This window comes from Mustela lutreola, chromosome 5 (genome assembly GCF_030435805.1).
Source record: "Mustela lutreola isolate mMusLut2 chromosome 5, mMusLut2.pri, whole genome shotgun sequence".
In the NCBI taxonomy this organism is placed as follows: Eukaryota; Metazoa; Chordata; class Mammalia; order Carnivora; family Mustelidae; genus Mustela; species Mustela lutreola.
The window spans coordinates 132,047,102-132,061,658 of record NC_081294.1 but is presented as its reverse complement, the minus strand read 5'-3'; the positions used below and the strand labels follow the sequence as shown (position 1 = coordinate 132,061,658).

The window sequence follows — 14,557 nt, the reverse complement described above, 5'->3', positions numbered from 1 at the left end:
CTGAGTTACTACCCAGAGACAATGATCTCAATGGCTAGAAAAAGAAGCCAACAAGAAAACTGTGAAATCTAGGATCTACATGGTTTCTCAACTCGCTACTACTGGCATTTTAAACTGGAAAATTCTCTGTTGTAGGAGGCTGTCCTATCCATTGCAGGATGTTTAACAGTATTATTGGGATCTACCTACTCAATGCTAGCAACATCTACCTACTTCCCCTGTCCCAGCCTCCCACTATGAAACAAAGATATCTCCAGACATTGCCAAATGTCCCCTGAGGTAAGAACTGCCCCATGATGTGGAAACACTGGGTTACAGTGATAGGTGAATTGTTTAGAGGCCTACCAGGCAATGATTTGTTCAAGAACTAGGATTCAGACTTTAGGTACTTGAGAGAAGTTGATCAAATACAAATAAATAAAACACTAAGTTTATAAAAAGTTGTATTGCCTAAGAAACTCCCAACAAAGATTTGTTACTGCTCAACCTCTAAAATAGCTCCTGTGACCCCAAAATCTCATCAAAAGAGAGCCATTGAGGCAATGCAGTCCCCAGTACAGGAATCTCTCAATGCTCATCTTGGTTGAAACTAGGAGAAAAGAAAACAAAAAAAGACCTTCCCAGGTGGCAGAACCAAAACACCCATATTGGCTAATCAAAAATCTTCTTCCACTGCCAGGGCAAAAAGTCCTTCCCACACCTATCATGAAATATGCACTTGTCATGGAATGGAAAATCTCTGTGGGATGTTTTTCTTTTTTCTCTTCCCTAATTGAGGGTTTTTATGGTCTTTATGCTATTTTTCTTCTACCACTGAACACAAGCTTTATTACAACTGCTTATATTTATCATTTAACCATAAGTTCCTAGACCCTAAGGTTATCTATGCAAACAGAACTGAGAGAAATTGCCCAAGTTAGACTTAAAGTTAGATGCAGTACTTAAATGAGTCTTTGAGTTGCCTTCCTTTGCTGGGGGTCTGGTGTAAAGGTATTGGAAGTTGTAAGTGAAAAATTTGCATTAAGTCAGGTGAGGGCATTTTTTCAAGGTTGCGTATGTGTGGAAGGGTATGAATGCACCCTGGGAGGATTATAGTGAATCTCCTGGTTATGCTTGCCCAGCATCCACTGCCCCTTCCCACAGTCAAGTCACACTGCAGTCTTTCTGTCAGTGATCTCAGTCCACATGATTCAGACCATGTAAGTGACCATACTTCCTACTCCCAGTGCCAGCAATTTGTACCTCGATACAGATCTGGCCTATTATCAGATGCTATCCCTCTGACCACAGACATCAAGGATGGAAACATGACCCAATTCCTTCAATGAGATGTAATCCCAGTATTTATACTAAAACTATGGGTAAGAGAAACGTTTTTTTACAGTGGGCCTGCTAAACTGAAGGATTGTAAGCCTAGAGACATCAGAGGGTGCCATATGGAGAAAACCTACCTGAAAGTCCCTGTAACACAAGAGAAAGCCACTGAGTATGTCATGAGATCACTGTTCAAACCCTTAAAACCATCTGCATTTGAAGAAGCACACTCCTGTTTGAGCTAGTGGCCCAAGCTAGTATGGGTAGGGTTTTGATCTCATGCAACTAGAATGAACTGAAAATTTTAATATTAACATCAGTTTATCAGAGAAACTGATAGGTGATTTTCAAATGAAAAAAACTAAAGCTATAAGAATTAAATTATTTGCCTAAATTCGTACAAAAAATAACTGGTAGTGGTGATTCAACCCTAGGCAGGTCTGGTTCTAATATGAATGCTCTTTCCACTACATCATACTCTCTTTCAGGATAACAGTATGAAACTTCTCCTTATTTTATAATTATCTGGAGCCATAAGGTAAGTCCTTACATGGAGTGAGTACTCTAATAACATTTGTTGCATGACCAAAAAAGGAAGAGTCATATGTCCTCCTGCTCTCTCTCCTGCTCCTGTACAACCCAACTCTCATGTTACACGGAACATTTCTGAATTATTTTTATAATGTAGACCTACTTGAGGACATGTCTCTTTCTTTACCACGTTCGTCCTCCTCCAAAAACTGTATTACTATATATAATAAAAGCAAGTGTCTCTAAGCCAAGACGCTTCGATTCTAGAATGCCAGTTCCAGCCATAGGATAAATCCAACCACAGGCTCCAAACTACAAAAGAGAAATCAGAACCTTAGAAAAAGCCCATCACCAAGGTCTAGCTACTCTTCTGTAATAATTAACTGTGAAACTCAGAAGACACCTACACTAGCCTATAAGTGAGGATACTACTGTTCAAGTTAATATTTTAAGATATTTGTAAGAACTACATTAACTTCCAAAAAGGAGCAGCTATTTATAAAGTCAGATCTCTTTCAAATATTATTAACGGTGACAGAGAAGGAAAGTGGGACAGGATTTATAAATATAAAATCCCTGACATTTTCAAGAAATCTGTCTAAAACCATGAGAATTTTTGACAGAGCTGGCATACCCAGTAACAATGCTTCACAAGTCAAGTTTTGTTTTCCTAGGTGTGGTGGACTGATTCACAACCATGTCAAAGACTCACTGGATTCAACATCCCATTTTTACACCTACTCTAAAATGTCTACTTTCTGGCTAACATCTCCCACTTCCTTAGACTTATTTACTTTTTCTTTATTTCCAACAGCTGATTTTTTTTTTTTCAGGAAATTTTTTTTTTACAAAGAAACAATGTTTGATCACTTGAAAAAAGTTATAATATACAGCAACCTCAAGCAATAAACAAAGCCAAGATGAGATATAAACATTGGGCAGTTAGCTAGGGTCATGCATATACGAGAGCATCTCACTTCTGATAATAATTCACTGGAGCAAAACTGCAAATATTTCAACACGGACCTTTAGAATCACTTCCAGATAATTTAAACTGCTGTCAAATCCAGGTTTGCTGTATTTAGACATTTACCATTTCCATTCATTTCAGGTTTAGCCTATAAAAGAACTAAGTTCAAAACCCAGTTAACACTTTATAGCTGGGTCTCCTAGGATATAGGATGTGATCTGATAATGGTTTCAGATCACAAAAAGAAAAAACAAGCTACGGGGACACCTGGGTGGCTCATTCGATTAAGCATCTGCCTTCAGCTTAGGTCATGATCCCATGATCATGATCAAGTCCCACATCGGGCTCCCTACTCAGCAGGGAGCCTACTTCTCCCTTTCCCTCTGCCTGCCACTCCCCCTGCTTTTGCTCACTCACTCTCTCACTCTCACTCTGTCTCTGACAAATAAATAAATTAAATATTAAAAAGAAAAAGGAAAAAAAAGCTAGGGATGCCTGGGTGGCTCAGTGGGTGAAGCATCTGCCTTTGGTTCAGGTCATAATCCCACCGTCCCGGGATCGAGTCCTACATCAGGCTCCTTGCTCAGCAGGGAGCATGCTTCTCCCTCTGTTTGCCCCTCCCCCTGCTTGTGCCTGCTCTCTCATTCTGAAAAATAAGTATATAAAACCTTAAAAAAAAGAAAGAAAAAACAAGTATCCAATTTAGAGAGTTGTTAAGAAAATCAAACAAATGCATAAAAAGTGTCTAACAGGGGCGCCTGGGTGGCTCAGTGGGTTAAGCCTCTGCCTTCCGTCAGGTCATGATCTCAGGGTTCTTGAATCGAGCCCCGCATCAGGTTCTCTGCTCAGAAGGGAGCCTGCTTCCCCTCCCTCCTCTGCCTGCCTCTGCCTATTTGTGATCTCTGTCAAATAAATAAATGAAATCTTTTTTTAAAAAGTGTGTAACACTTTCAGCAGGCACCAAACAAATATTAATGCCCCTCCCCCATAACAGTGTCTGAATCCATGTAATTTACTCAAAAACTTCTACTGACAGAAACTGTTTCTACCTCAATGGTTAAAATGTTCAAGAGGGAAGAAAAAAAGTAAATATATGAACAAATAATTTTAACACAATATGTTATGTTATTTATACACATATATACATACTTGTATGTATCAGTAGTCAGAGAAAGAAATCAGTTTCTTGCTTTGTAAAAATTTTCTGTTATATATAAACCTAGATAAAGATCCTAGGGGGCACCTAGGTGGCTCAGTCAGTTAAGCATCTGCTTTCAGTTCAGGTCACGATTCTGGGGTCCTAGGATTAAGCCCTGCATCCAGTTCCCTATTCAGCGGGGAGTCTGCTTCTCCCTCTCCCTCTCCCTCTGCTCCTTCCCCCTGCTCATGCTCTCTCTCAAAAATAAATAAGTAAAATATTTTTTAAAAAATGAAAAAAGACCCTATGCTTTGTCCAATATAACTTTATAAACAATCGGAATAGTGAACTAGCAAGTTTTCATTAAAAATTATCTGAGACAAATGCATTGTTTAGATCTCTTTAACTACTTTAGTAGTGCCAATTTATTCAACACATAGGAAGTTAAAGCCCTCACAAAGTGATGATACTTACCAGAATATATACATTTAGAGTAAATTCAGAATGGATATGAAATGTGACAGTGACTGGATCTGCATCGTTAGAAAGACTACCATAAACCACAGATTGCAGGGCGCCTGGGTGGCTCAGTGGTTAGGCCTCTGCCTTCGGCTCGGGTCATGATCCCAGAGTCCTGGGATCGAGTCCCACATCGGGCTCCCTGCTCAGCAGGAAGCCTGCTCCGCCCTCTCTCTCTGCCTGCCTCTCTGCCTACTTGTGATCTCTGTCTGTCAAATAAATAAATAAATAAAATCTTTAAAAAAAAAAAAACACGGATTGCATACTAAAAAACAGGTGTTGCTAGAGAATGTTTCCTTTGCTCCTAGAAAACCTGAAAAACCTTAATGAAAGCTGAAATAATCGTTAACCACATAAGAAAATATACACAAAGCATGTGATTCTGAAGGAAATATAGTTAAAGAGAAGGTAGAGACACTGTATAAACATTTTCATGAAGAAATGGTATGGCAACTAGAGAAGATACAGATCCAGTTATGATGCAAACTGATTACTACTAAGAATCAAATGACTTTTCCTTTGTATAACGTGGTATTAACAATAAAGCCCGGGGGGTGCCTGGGTGGCTCAGAGGGTTGAGCCTCGGCCTTCGGCTCAGGTCATGATCTCAGGGTCCTGGGATTGAGCCCCGCATCGGGCTCTCTGCTCAGCGGTGAGCCTGCTTCCCCCCTCTCTTTCTGCCTGCCTCTCTGCCTACTTGTGATCTCTGTCTGTCAAATAAATAAAATCTTTAAAAAATAAATAAATAAATAAATAAAGCCCAGACCAGCTAGCAACAGATGCTTGGGAAGTCCTGCCAAACTGGATACTCAAAGAGCAGAAAGGACAGAACTACAGAAGTGTTCAACTCCAAGGACAACACATCCAAGAAATAGCAGCAAGTGTTAGGTATTGCAGTCCAAGAAATAACTCTTCATCTTTGTGACAATGCAGCAGCCTTTCTGATCAAATCAGAAATATTCTTATTCTGCAAACCCCAGGGCACAAGAGTAAAAAATGAGAACCTTTTCTGTAATATATACTAATGATGTAATGTAAATTATCTATACTTCATTTTAGAAGCAAAAAAATTACTTAACAATAGAATTGTTATGGGTCTGAAGGGATCACTTAAAATTTTCAATTAAATTTGATGGTATTTTATAGAGATAGTTATATCCTAGATCCACAAAACTTTGGAGAAATACCACTTGCTAATGTCAAGGATTCAATAAACATCGGTTTTCTAAGCTTTCACCTCTACCTGTATATTATATATACTACATCCATTCTGGATGACGTATTTAAAAGCACAGCAATGTAATTTTAAAGATACTGTTCTGAATGAATCAGTGTAAAGAGCATCTTTATACACTAAACACCTAGGGTATAAATATTCTAGTATTAAGGGCTTCCCTTTCTCCTAAAACCATTTATGCTATGGTATCTGGGTGGTTGAGTAGGTTAAGCATCTGCCTCTGGCTCAGGTCATGATCTCAGAGTCCTGGGACTGAGCCTTGTGCCTGGGCTCCCTGCTCAGCAGGACATCTGCTTCTCCCTCTCCCTCTGCTGTTTCCCCTACTTGGTCTGTCCCTCTCCCCCACTCCTTGCTCTGTCAAATAAATAAATGAAATCTTTCTTAAAAATAAATAAATAAAACCATTTGTCCCACTACAGAAATGCTTTTCTGCAAGCAAAATAGTTTATACTGGAAAACTTCAATATTTCTAGAACAATCCATACTATTTTATCTACAATAAAGACCATGGAGTTATTGCTCACGTGTTTTGAAATGCTCATTATCAGTTATTTTGATTTTTAAATGAAGACTCTTCATTATTGGTTACATAAAATTAATATAGCAGTCTTTTCTTCTGTAGCATTATAAAACTCACAAATGAAGGTCATTCATTTCAGGAAAATGTAGAAGTAACTTGGGTCTCAACACGAGTACTATAAACTGTGTTTCAAGGATTGTCAATGACTAATAATAGTTATACACATTCTTAAATAACTTGCTTTCCTTGAGACATCAGAGTAGATTCAAATTTATCCCCATAATGATATCACTCTTAGTCATTTGCATTCTGATATGCTTTCTTACATGGGGGTTGGGTGAGATGGAATTACAGATAGCATGCTAGGAAACTGCACATTAGAATACGTCATACATATAAATATATTGTCCTTGAGTCGGAAAAAAATTGACTTAGATATAAAATTTTGTTTTATTGCCAGACAAGATATAAAACCTATGTGGTCCAACTTCTAACTCTTTATTCAGCTCAGTGCTTATTTCATGACACCATGGTCTATGCATTTAAATTACAAGTGGGTGTTTTTTAGGAGTTAGAATCTTATATAGAATACACATTTTGAAATGGGGATATATATATTAAGTCCCCTAAAGAAAAATCATACACAGTAGTAGTAGCAGGAAAAGACTCACATAAGAGTTTTAAGTACTATTACCCTGAAAATAAAGCTTAAGTTTTATACAGGTTAAGTAAATGCAGTTTAAGGAAAGGAGGAATATTAGTTAAAGATTTAAGAGAGTGACATTTAGCTTTTCTGTACCACTTTTAAGTAAATATTTGTGGTTAAAATGAAAGGAATTTTGGGAATCCATCCACCAACAGATGATAATCTAAGGTGAAAGAAAAATAAGTCAGGAATTCAGACAAACTAGACATATTTTGAGGTAAAAAGCATTTAAAGTTGATTTCCAATTACCCCTACTGAGACACGGCAATTGAAGAACTATAAAAGAACAGCTAATAGGAGATAATACTAATTATTTCCTTTGTACAAATACAAATGTCATTCGATTTCCTTAATGTAGATTACTAAACATCCAAGTCTAAAGTTTGGGGACTTTTAGGATGGTAGAATAAACACAGAAATACTAAGAGAGATAAAATTAAAGCTACCATGTAGGGAAATTAATATGAAAGTTGAGAACTTCCTAAATTCAGATATTTTACCTAGATTGTCTCATTCTTCACGACAACCTGGTGAGGCAATCTTACCATCCTCATTTTACAGATGAGGGAACTATGATTTAAAGAGATTACATAACTTGCCCAAGATCCCACAAAAGGAAATTCTGATTTGTGACTGAAACCCAGATTAGTTTAGCTCCAAAAGAAATGAATCTTCTTTCACTACATCCTGTAACCTGGCAAAAAACACTACATTAAAAATATTCGTATTTTAATTAAAACCTTCAAAAGGAGGAAATGATATCAAGCTTATAATAAGTGAGGATATAAAGACTAAATATTAGTCACTGTTTGACAAGTATATAAGTATTTAAGAAATAATTCCAAGTCATCCATGACAATTTTATAAATTTTATAGTTTTATAAATTTATAAAATAAATTTTATAAAGCTAAATATTTGACATGCCCCCAAATGGAGAAATCTGAAAATTTTTACAGAAATGCACTAAGTAAACTTCATCTGACCTAGATATTTTGAACACAAAGAAAAAACTTGAGAGGTCCCATATTTTGTCAGCCATACAGCAGTTTCACATGGGGAACTATGATTATATTTATAAACTAAGAAAAAGTGGGAAATTGCTTGTCTAATTTCTCTTATTCTGACTCTAATCTGTCCTCTATTTATTGTGTTCCATTTTCCCTTCAGATCTTGGAGCCCTCTTCTTTTTTTTATTTTTTATTTAATTTTATTTTTTTCAGTGTTCCAAAATTCATTTTTTACGCACCACACCCATTGTGGAACCCTCTTTTATATTAGGGTACCCACGTTTCAAGTTCTGGAACTGCAAGTTTAGGTGTAGGTGCAGATATACTGTAATAAAAACCATAGTACTGCAATGGAGTGTTACAGAAGAAACAAAAGTTTCAGTAATTTTTCAAAGTATTAACTATCATGGAATTATTGGTGACTTTTCTTCTCTAACTCTTTTGTTGTTGTTGTTGTTGTTATTGTTTTTTTTTTTTTAAGATTTTATTTATTTATTTGTCAGAGAGATAGAAAGTGTACAGGCAGGCAGAGTGGCAGGTAGAGGCGGAGGGAGAAGCAGGCTCCCTGCGGAGCAAGGAGCCTGATGTGGGACTCGATCCCAGGACCCTGAGATCATGACCTGAGCAGAAGGCAGCCGCTTAACTGACTAAGCCATACAGGTATCCCCTGTTGTTATTGTTTTAATGTAAGTTCTATACCCAACATGGGGCTTGAACTCATAACCTTGAGATGAAAAATTCCATGCTCTACTGACTGAGCCAGCCAGGCACCCCATCTTTAAAATCTATTTAGATAATCTTAAAACATTTAACTTTTATTAAAAAAGATAAAAATAGTAAAGAAAGAAGAAAAGGGGGTGTGAAAGGGAAAAAAAAAAAAAACTGGACCTTCAATTAAAAAATATTTAAACATCTTATTCTTTTTGAAGTTCCAAAACTATGACCTGCTTGTTCTTTTTAATCTCTCAGGTGGAGTGGTAAATACATAACCATATATGCCAAAGTCAAATGAAATATGGAGAAATAGTATAAAGACAATCTAAGATCTATAGATTCTGAGACATAGCTCTTAATGTCAATATTTAAGAAATTAGTCATATAAATGAGCTAAGGATGAAAAACATTTAGGGTATACTAAAACTAAAAAGCAGAATTCGAATAATGCAGAAATTTCCTAAGTATGGAAAAATTACAAATATATATGAACTTATATTCATTTATTATTCTTTCATTATAAAGTTCTGGTTAAAACATTCTTCTAGAAACACCATGAAACAACATCCAAGATAGTTTTGAGTCCTATCAAAATACTGACTTAAATGTTTCTAGATAATTACTTCAATGTCCATGAAACAGTTCTACTAAAAAAAGTTCCCACTAAAGTTCTACTTTGCTTTTTAGTCCTACTAAAAAAAAGTTTATTATTGACACACTGAATAATCGATAAACACTAATAATCAAAACACTGAATAATCCAAAAAGACAGTCCTTTAAACCTGTCCTCAGAAGAAGATGCCCATTCAAAAGTCAAGTACAAAACTATCATCTATTACTATAGGAGTCCAATTTTAAAACAAGCTTTTATTTGTATAACAAGTTTATTTGATTTCTTCTTTTTTCTTATTATCAAAATGCAACTTGCTCATCTGGGCCCTGATGTACAAACATGACTTCCTACTCCCTCACAAGATTGCTTTGTAAGTCTCATGGAAATTAAATCACTATAGTTTTTATAAACACTATTTCCATCTGCAAGTCGAAATTAAGCTCCTTACAATATTATGGTGTGTTATATATTTATGCAGTTTTCAAATTTGATCATTTCAGGTCCCCTTTTCCTTAATATTTACAATATGTAACGGCTATCTGGGAACTGTTACTGCTGTGTAAGTGGTTGGGTAGTTACTGCACAATTCAAACTTACCTCATTGTTTGAAAATTTTCATGGTAAAATAAAAAAGAAAATTAAATGGCAGCTTGAAAGTTCACAGACCAGAGTTATAACAATGTAATAGTTGAAGATGAAATGAAAGTGATTTGTCACCAAAACTGTGAGCTATTACTTCCAAACTACTGACATCAACCTTTAAGGTAGTGCAGAAGCTGCATTAACTAGACCCTAAATAATTTACCTGGTATGTATCTGATGCTGCCTACCATCAGTGCAGAAAAGAAACAGATCTTGACCAAAAGCCTTTCAGGTAAAAAACCGGGGAAGGTTTCCACTAATGCCTACCTATTCTCTTAATATACTCTCAGTATCTTTGGACGTATAGTTCTCTTGGCTCAAGAGTACTAGCAAAAATGATTCCTGGATTACCAAAGATTACATTCAGTCTTCCTTTGCATTCTGACAAATGAGTGCTTCTTGAATATTTCTTTCTAAGGACTATAAAGGTATACCAAGACTACCACACTACATTCATGAAATAATTACATTTTGCAAGGTTTTTTCAAATCCTATTCCCATTCCATAGGTTAAAGTGTTCATCACTGAAATAGTTTTGGCTTTTTATTAATTTTTCTGTAAAACAATTTAATACACAGCGCCTTCACTGGGGAAATTGTTTTATTATCTTAAAATACCTGGGAAAGAGGAAAATGGTACTACTGCACCTTTAGAACAGTTTGTGTCAAATTGACAGGGAGACCACTAAGGATATACGCAGCTACTTACGAATTAAAGAAAGAAAGAAAGAAAGATAAAGCCCCTTTTTTTTTTCACCGTTAAGAAGAAAGAAAACGAAAGGCTACCAGCCTTAATAAATTATTAAATTTGGGACTGCACAGCACTAAAAATCAAGATCACAAAAACGTACAAAGTAAAAATACGACAACCACACAGTTAATTTGTGCACGACGTACCCGGCCCGGCTCTACCAACACCAACCGAAATTAGCGTTTCAGAAAGTTGACAGTAAGAAGACAGAGGCAGAAAACTAAGCCTGAAACACCTCCTCAACCCTAAATGGCAATGAGATTACGGAGCAGAAATTGCCCGGCTGCATGAGCTTCACACTTTAAGTAGTTTTTCTCTTGACCATGTCTTGGGGTCACCTGCGGCCAGGACAGGAGCAGAAATCGAAGGTGGGGGATCAAAGGGGGAGGCCGGGAAGCAGATGCTTGGGAGATGGGCTGGGGACCGGCTGCGCGCGTCAAGGAAGACTTCAGGGCCCGAGAGGTAGGATGGCATTGAGGGAACACCTAAGGGCTGGGGGTTAGCCACGCCAGCTGGAGGACCAAGCCAGGAGAGGAGCGCTAGAGGAGAAGGGGGTGCGGGCGTGACGGGTGGTGCCCACAGCAGCGCTTACTCCGCCCCACACCCCGCAGCCCACCGACCCGGCGACGGGGCGGGGCTGCTGCGCTCGCCTCAGCCCTTTCGCGCCGGCACCCGCCCCCTCAGCCTCCAGTCCCGGGTTGGTGGGAGGGGCCGGCCTCGCCGGGCCGGGTCTACAGCCCGGCCTGAGCCCCAACCGGGAATGCTCCGCCGCGGGTGGAGGACGGGCAGGAGACCCTGCAGCCTGGGGCGGGAGTGGGGGGTGGCCGAGGGCGGAGGAAGAGCCTTCGGCGCAGCCGCCGCAGCCAGGGCTGAATCCCAGGCGCCCCCCTGCGGGCAGGGACTGTTGCCCCCGTTCTCCGCTAGTCTGCCCTCCACTTCCCCCCCACCTCGGCGTTGCCCCAGGCAACAGCGCCAGCCGCCGGCGGCGCGAAACTCACCTACCTAGAACCTGACAAGCAGGAGCCCCTCAGAACCGGGAGCCCGTCGCCACCCCGCGTCACGGGGGCCGCCACAGCCAATGGGCGCCGCTGTCACGAGCCTCTGCGCCCAATCAAACTACACTCCGGTCTTCGAGCACCCTCGAGGCCCCAGCCAATGGGCACGAGCTGGAGGCGGGAGCTGCCGTCCGGCCCCCAACCCCCTCCTCCCCCACCTCCCAGGAGGCGGGGCGCGGCCGATTGGCCCTGGACCCGGAGGGGTGGGATTCGGGCTCCAGGCCAGGTGGGCGCGCGCGGACCTGGGGCTGCGGGCGCGGCGATGGGGAGGCGTGGGCGTCTAGCTGCCGCCCTCTGGGTCCGCTACCCGGCTCGGGTGGGGTCTCGAGGTCCTCCTGTTCGTACTGCCCTCCTGGTCCCTGTGACCCGCTCCTCTCTACCCGGCGTCCAGGGCTGCGGGGGTGGGAGTGAGGGCGGGATGGGGCGGGAGGCGGACGGCGGCGTCACAGGAAACTTTGGGAGGCTCGCCTGGCCGCGACCGGGAAGTGGCCGGGCCAGGGGCTGATAAACTGGGGCCGCCTGGAAGGGACTACCCCGCGGGTCGGCAGCCGGAAAGGAATTCGGAGGGTGGGGGCGGAGGCGTGATTAAAATGTTAAGTGTGCCCGCGGGGTGCTGGGCGAGCCCGGGAGCTGAATCGTAAAGAACCGAAGCTGCTTTGGGGCCGCGGACCCCACACCCCTGAATACGCACTTTTACGCTCAGACTCATTGACCTTTTACTGTACATTGATACTTTTATAATGGTTTTCGGCTAAGGCAGGAACTGTGCCTTTCTCATTCCTGTAATTCCCAGTGCCTCAGACTGTCTTTTTAAAAAGAGGGTTAGACACTAAATGCTGGAATTGGGATGGATGCTGTTAAACCTAAAGCAGGCCCTACGAGTGGTCCCATGTAATAATAAGCCCTTACCTCTTCCAGAGTCTAGAAAGCGCGAAGAACCCGAGTTGGTTTGCTCTGCCAGTGGAGACTGTTTCAGAAGCGTCCTTCACCAAAAGAATTTGGTGGAAAATAAGTAATGTGAGCTAAACAAAGATAACTAGGTGATCTGTAACAGTATGATAGGTGTTATTAGTCACTAATGGAGGGTGTGTTCCTGCAGCCGACTTTTTTAAGGCATTGTATCCTGTACATTGGTTGAACCACTTTCTTTGCCTGGGGCAAATTAATGTCAACCTCCATCTCCACCCTCCCCATCTAAAATTTTGGATTATGTGGAAGCCAAAGAAGAATGATGAATACTTTTATTCCGACAGTGTTAGTTGTTTAACCATAGTGAACAGCTCTACACATAAATCGTAAATTGGACTTTCTTGTCCACTGTTTCAAAGTCAAGAGAAAGCAAAACATGCTGTAAAAACAAATAATAATAATAATAATAATTAGTTAATTCTTCTTAAAAATGTGAGAAGAGATTTCCTTTCTCAACATTTGCTTTAGTTTTTTGGTTTTTTTTTTTTTTTAAGATTTTATTTATTTATTTGACAGAGAGAGATCACAGAAGGCAGAGAGGCAAGCAGAGAGAGGGGAAGGGAAGGAAGCAGGCCCCTGCTGAGCAGAGAGCCCGATGCGGGACTCGATCGCAAGACCCTGAGATCATGACAGGAACCGAAGGCAGCGAAGGCAGCGGCTGAACCCACTGAGCCACCCAGGCAACATTTGCTTTAGAAAACCTGTAGTTGTTAAATACATTCTTGTTTCTTTGAATCGTATATGTATAAACGTCCTTTTTAAAACTAGTTGGGTCTCCCTCAGCTAATGTTTTGTCAGCTTTACACTCCAGAAATGTCTTTAAAGACTTGGGAGAGGTGCCTGGGTGGCTCAGTGGGTTAAAGCCTCTGCCTTTGGCTCAGGTTATGATCCGAGGGGAGCCCCGCATCGGGCTCTCAGCTCAGTAGGGAGCCTGCTTCCTCTTCCCTCTCTCTCTGCCTACCTCTCTGCCTACTTGTGATCTCTGTCAAATAAAATAAATTTTTTAAAATCTTTAAAAAGAAAAAAAGACTTGGGAGATAATCAAGATATCACTCTGAAATAGGAAATCAACAGACATACCAGTTCCCAGAAATGTATAAGGAAAATATGATATACAGATATAAATATCTATATAGATAGACAGATGCACATACACCTAATGAGATATGATTCAGCCAGAAGAAAAGAACAAAAGCTTGTCACTTGCAACCTTGAGAATGGACCTTGATGACATTGTGCTGAGTGAAAAAAGTCAGACAGAGAAAGACAAATACCCAAGGCACTTACCTTATGCAGAATCTTAAAAATAATTAAGTAAATAACTCAGATACAAAGAGCAGATTGATGATTGGGAGTAGGATTGAAATGGATGAGGGGAATCAAAAGGCACAAACTTTCAGTTATAAAATAAATACGCCATGGGTATGTAACTATGTACACCATGGTGTATATATATAGTTAATAATACTATATTAAATATTTGAAAGTTGCTGAGGTAGAAAATCTTAAAAGTCCTCATCACAAGTTAAAAACAAAAACAAAAAATTCATGTAACTATGTTATGGTTCCAAATGTGAACTAGACTTAACATGGTGATCCTTTGGCAATATATACAAATACCAAATCATTATGTTGTAAACCTGAAACCAATATAATATGTCAATTATACTGCCATAAAAAGCAAAGGGGGATAGCTCCCACTTTCCATGGGAAACTAAGAGTCTAACTTCAGTGGGAAAATCACTCCAATTTGCAAAACTACCTTCTGTCATAAAGATAAAAGAAGGTTGTTTCTCCTCTGGATAAAGGTGGTTAACACAGTATGGTCACCGCAATTACACAATAAAATTAAGATGAATTATGTGTGCAAA

The 14,557-nt window shown here is 40.0% G+C and overlaps 1 protein-coding gene across 5 annotated transcripts in view; it reads right to left on the bottom strand.

Moving 5' to 3' along the window:
* The window catches only part of FER (FER tyrosine kinase), a 483,097-nt gene extending 470,987 nt beyond the window's left edge, over window positions 1-12,110 (bottom strand). For all 5 annotated transcript variants that reach the window (XR_009354080.1, XM_059175617.1, XM_059175616.1 and 2 more), the window contains exon 1: window positions 11,665-12,110. The gene's annotated coding sequence lies outside the window, so the exon portion shown is untranslated. The remainder of the gene's footprint in view (window positions 1-11,664) is intronic.
* Window positions 12,111-14,557: the final 2,447 nt, after the last annotated feature.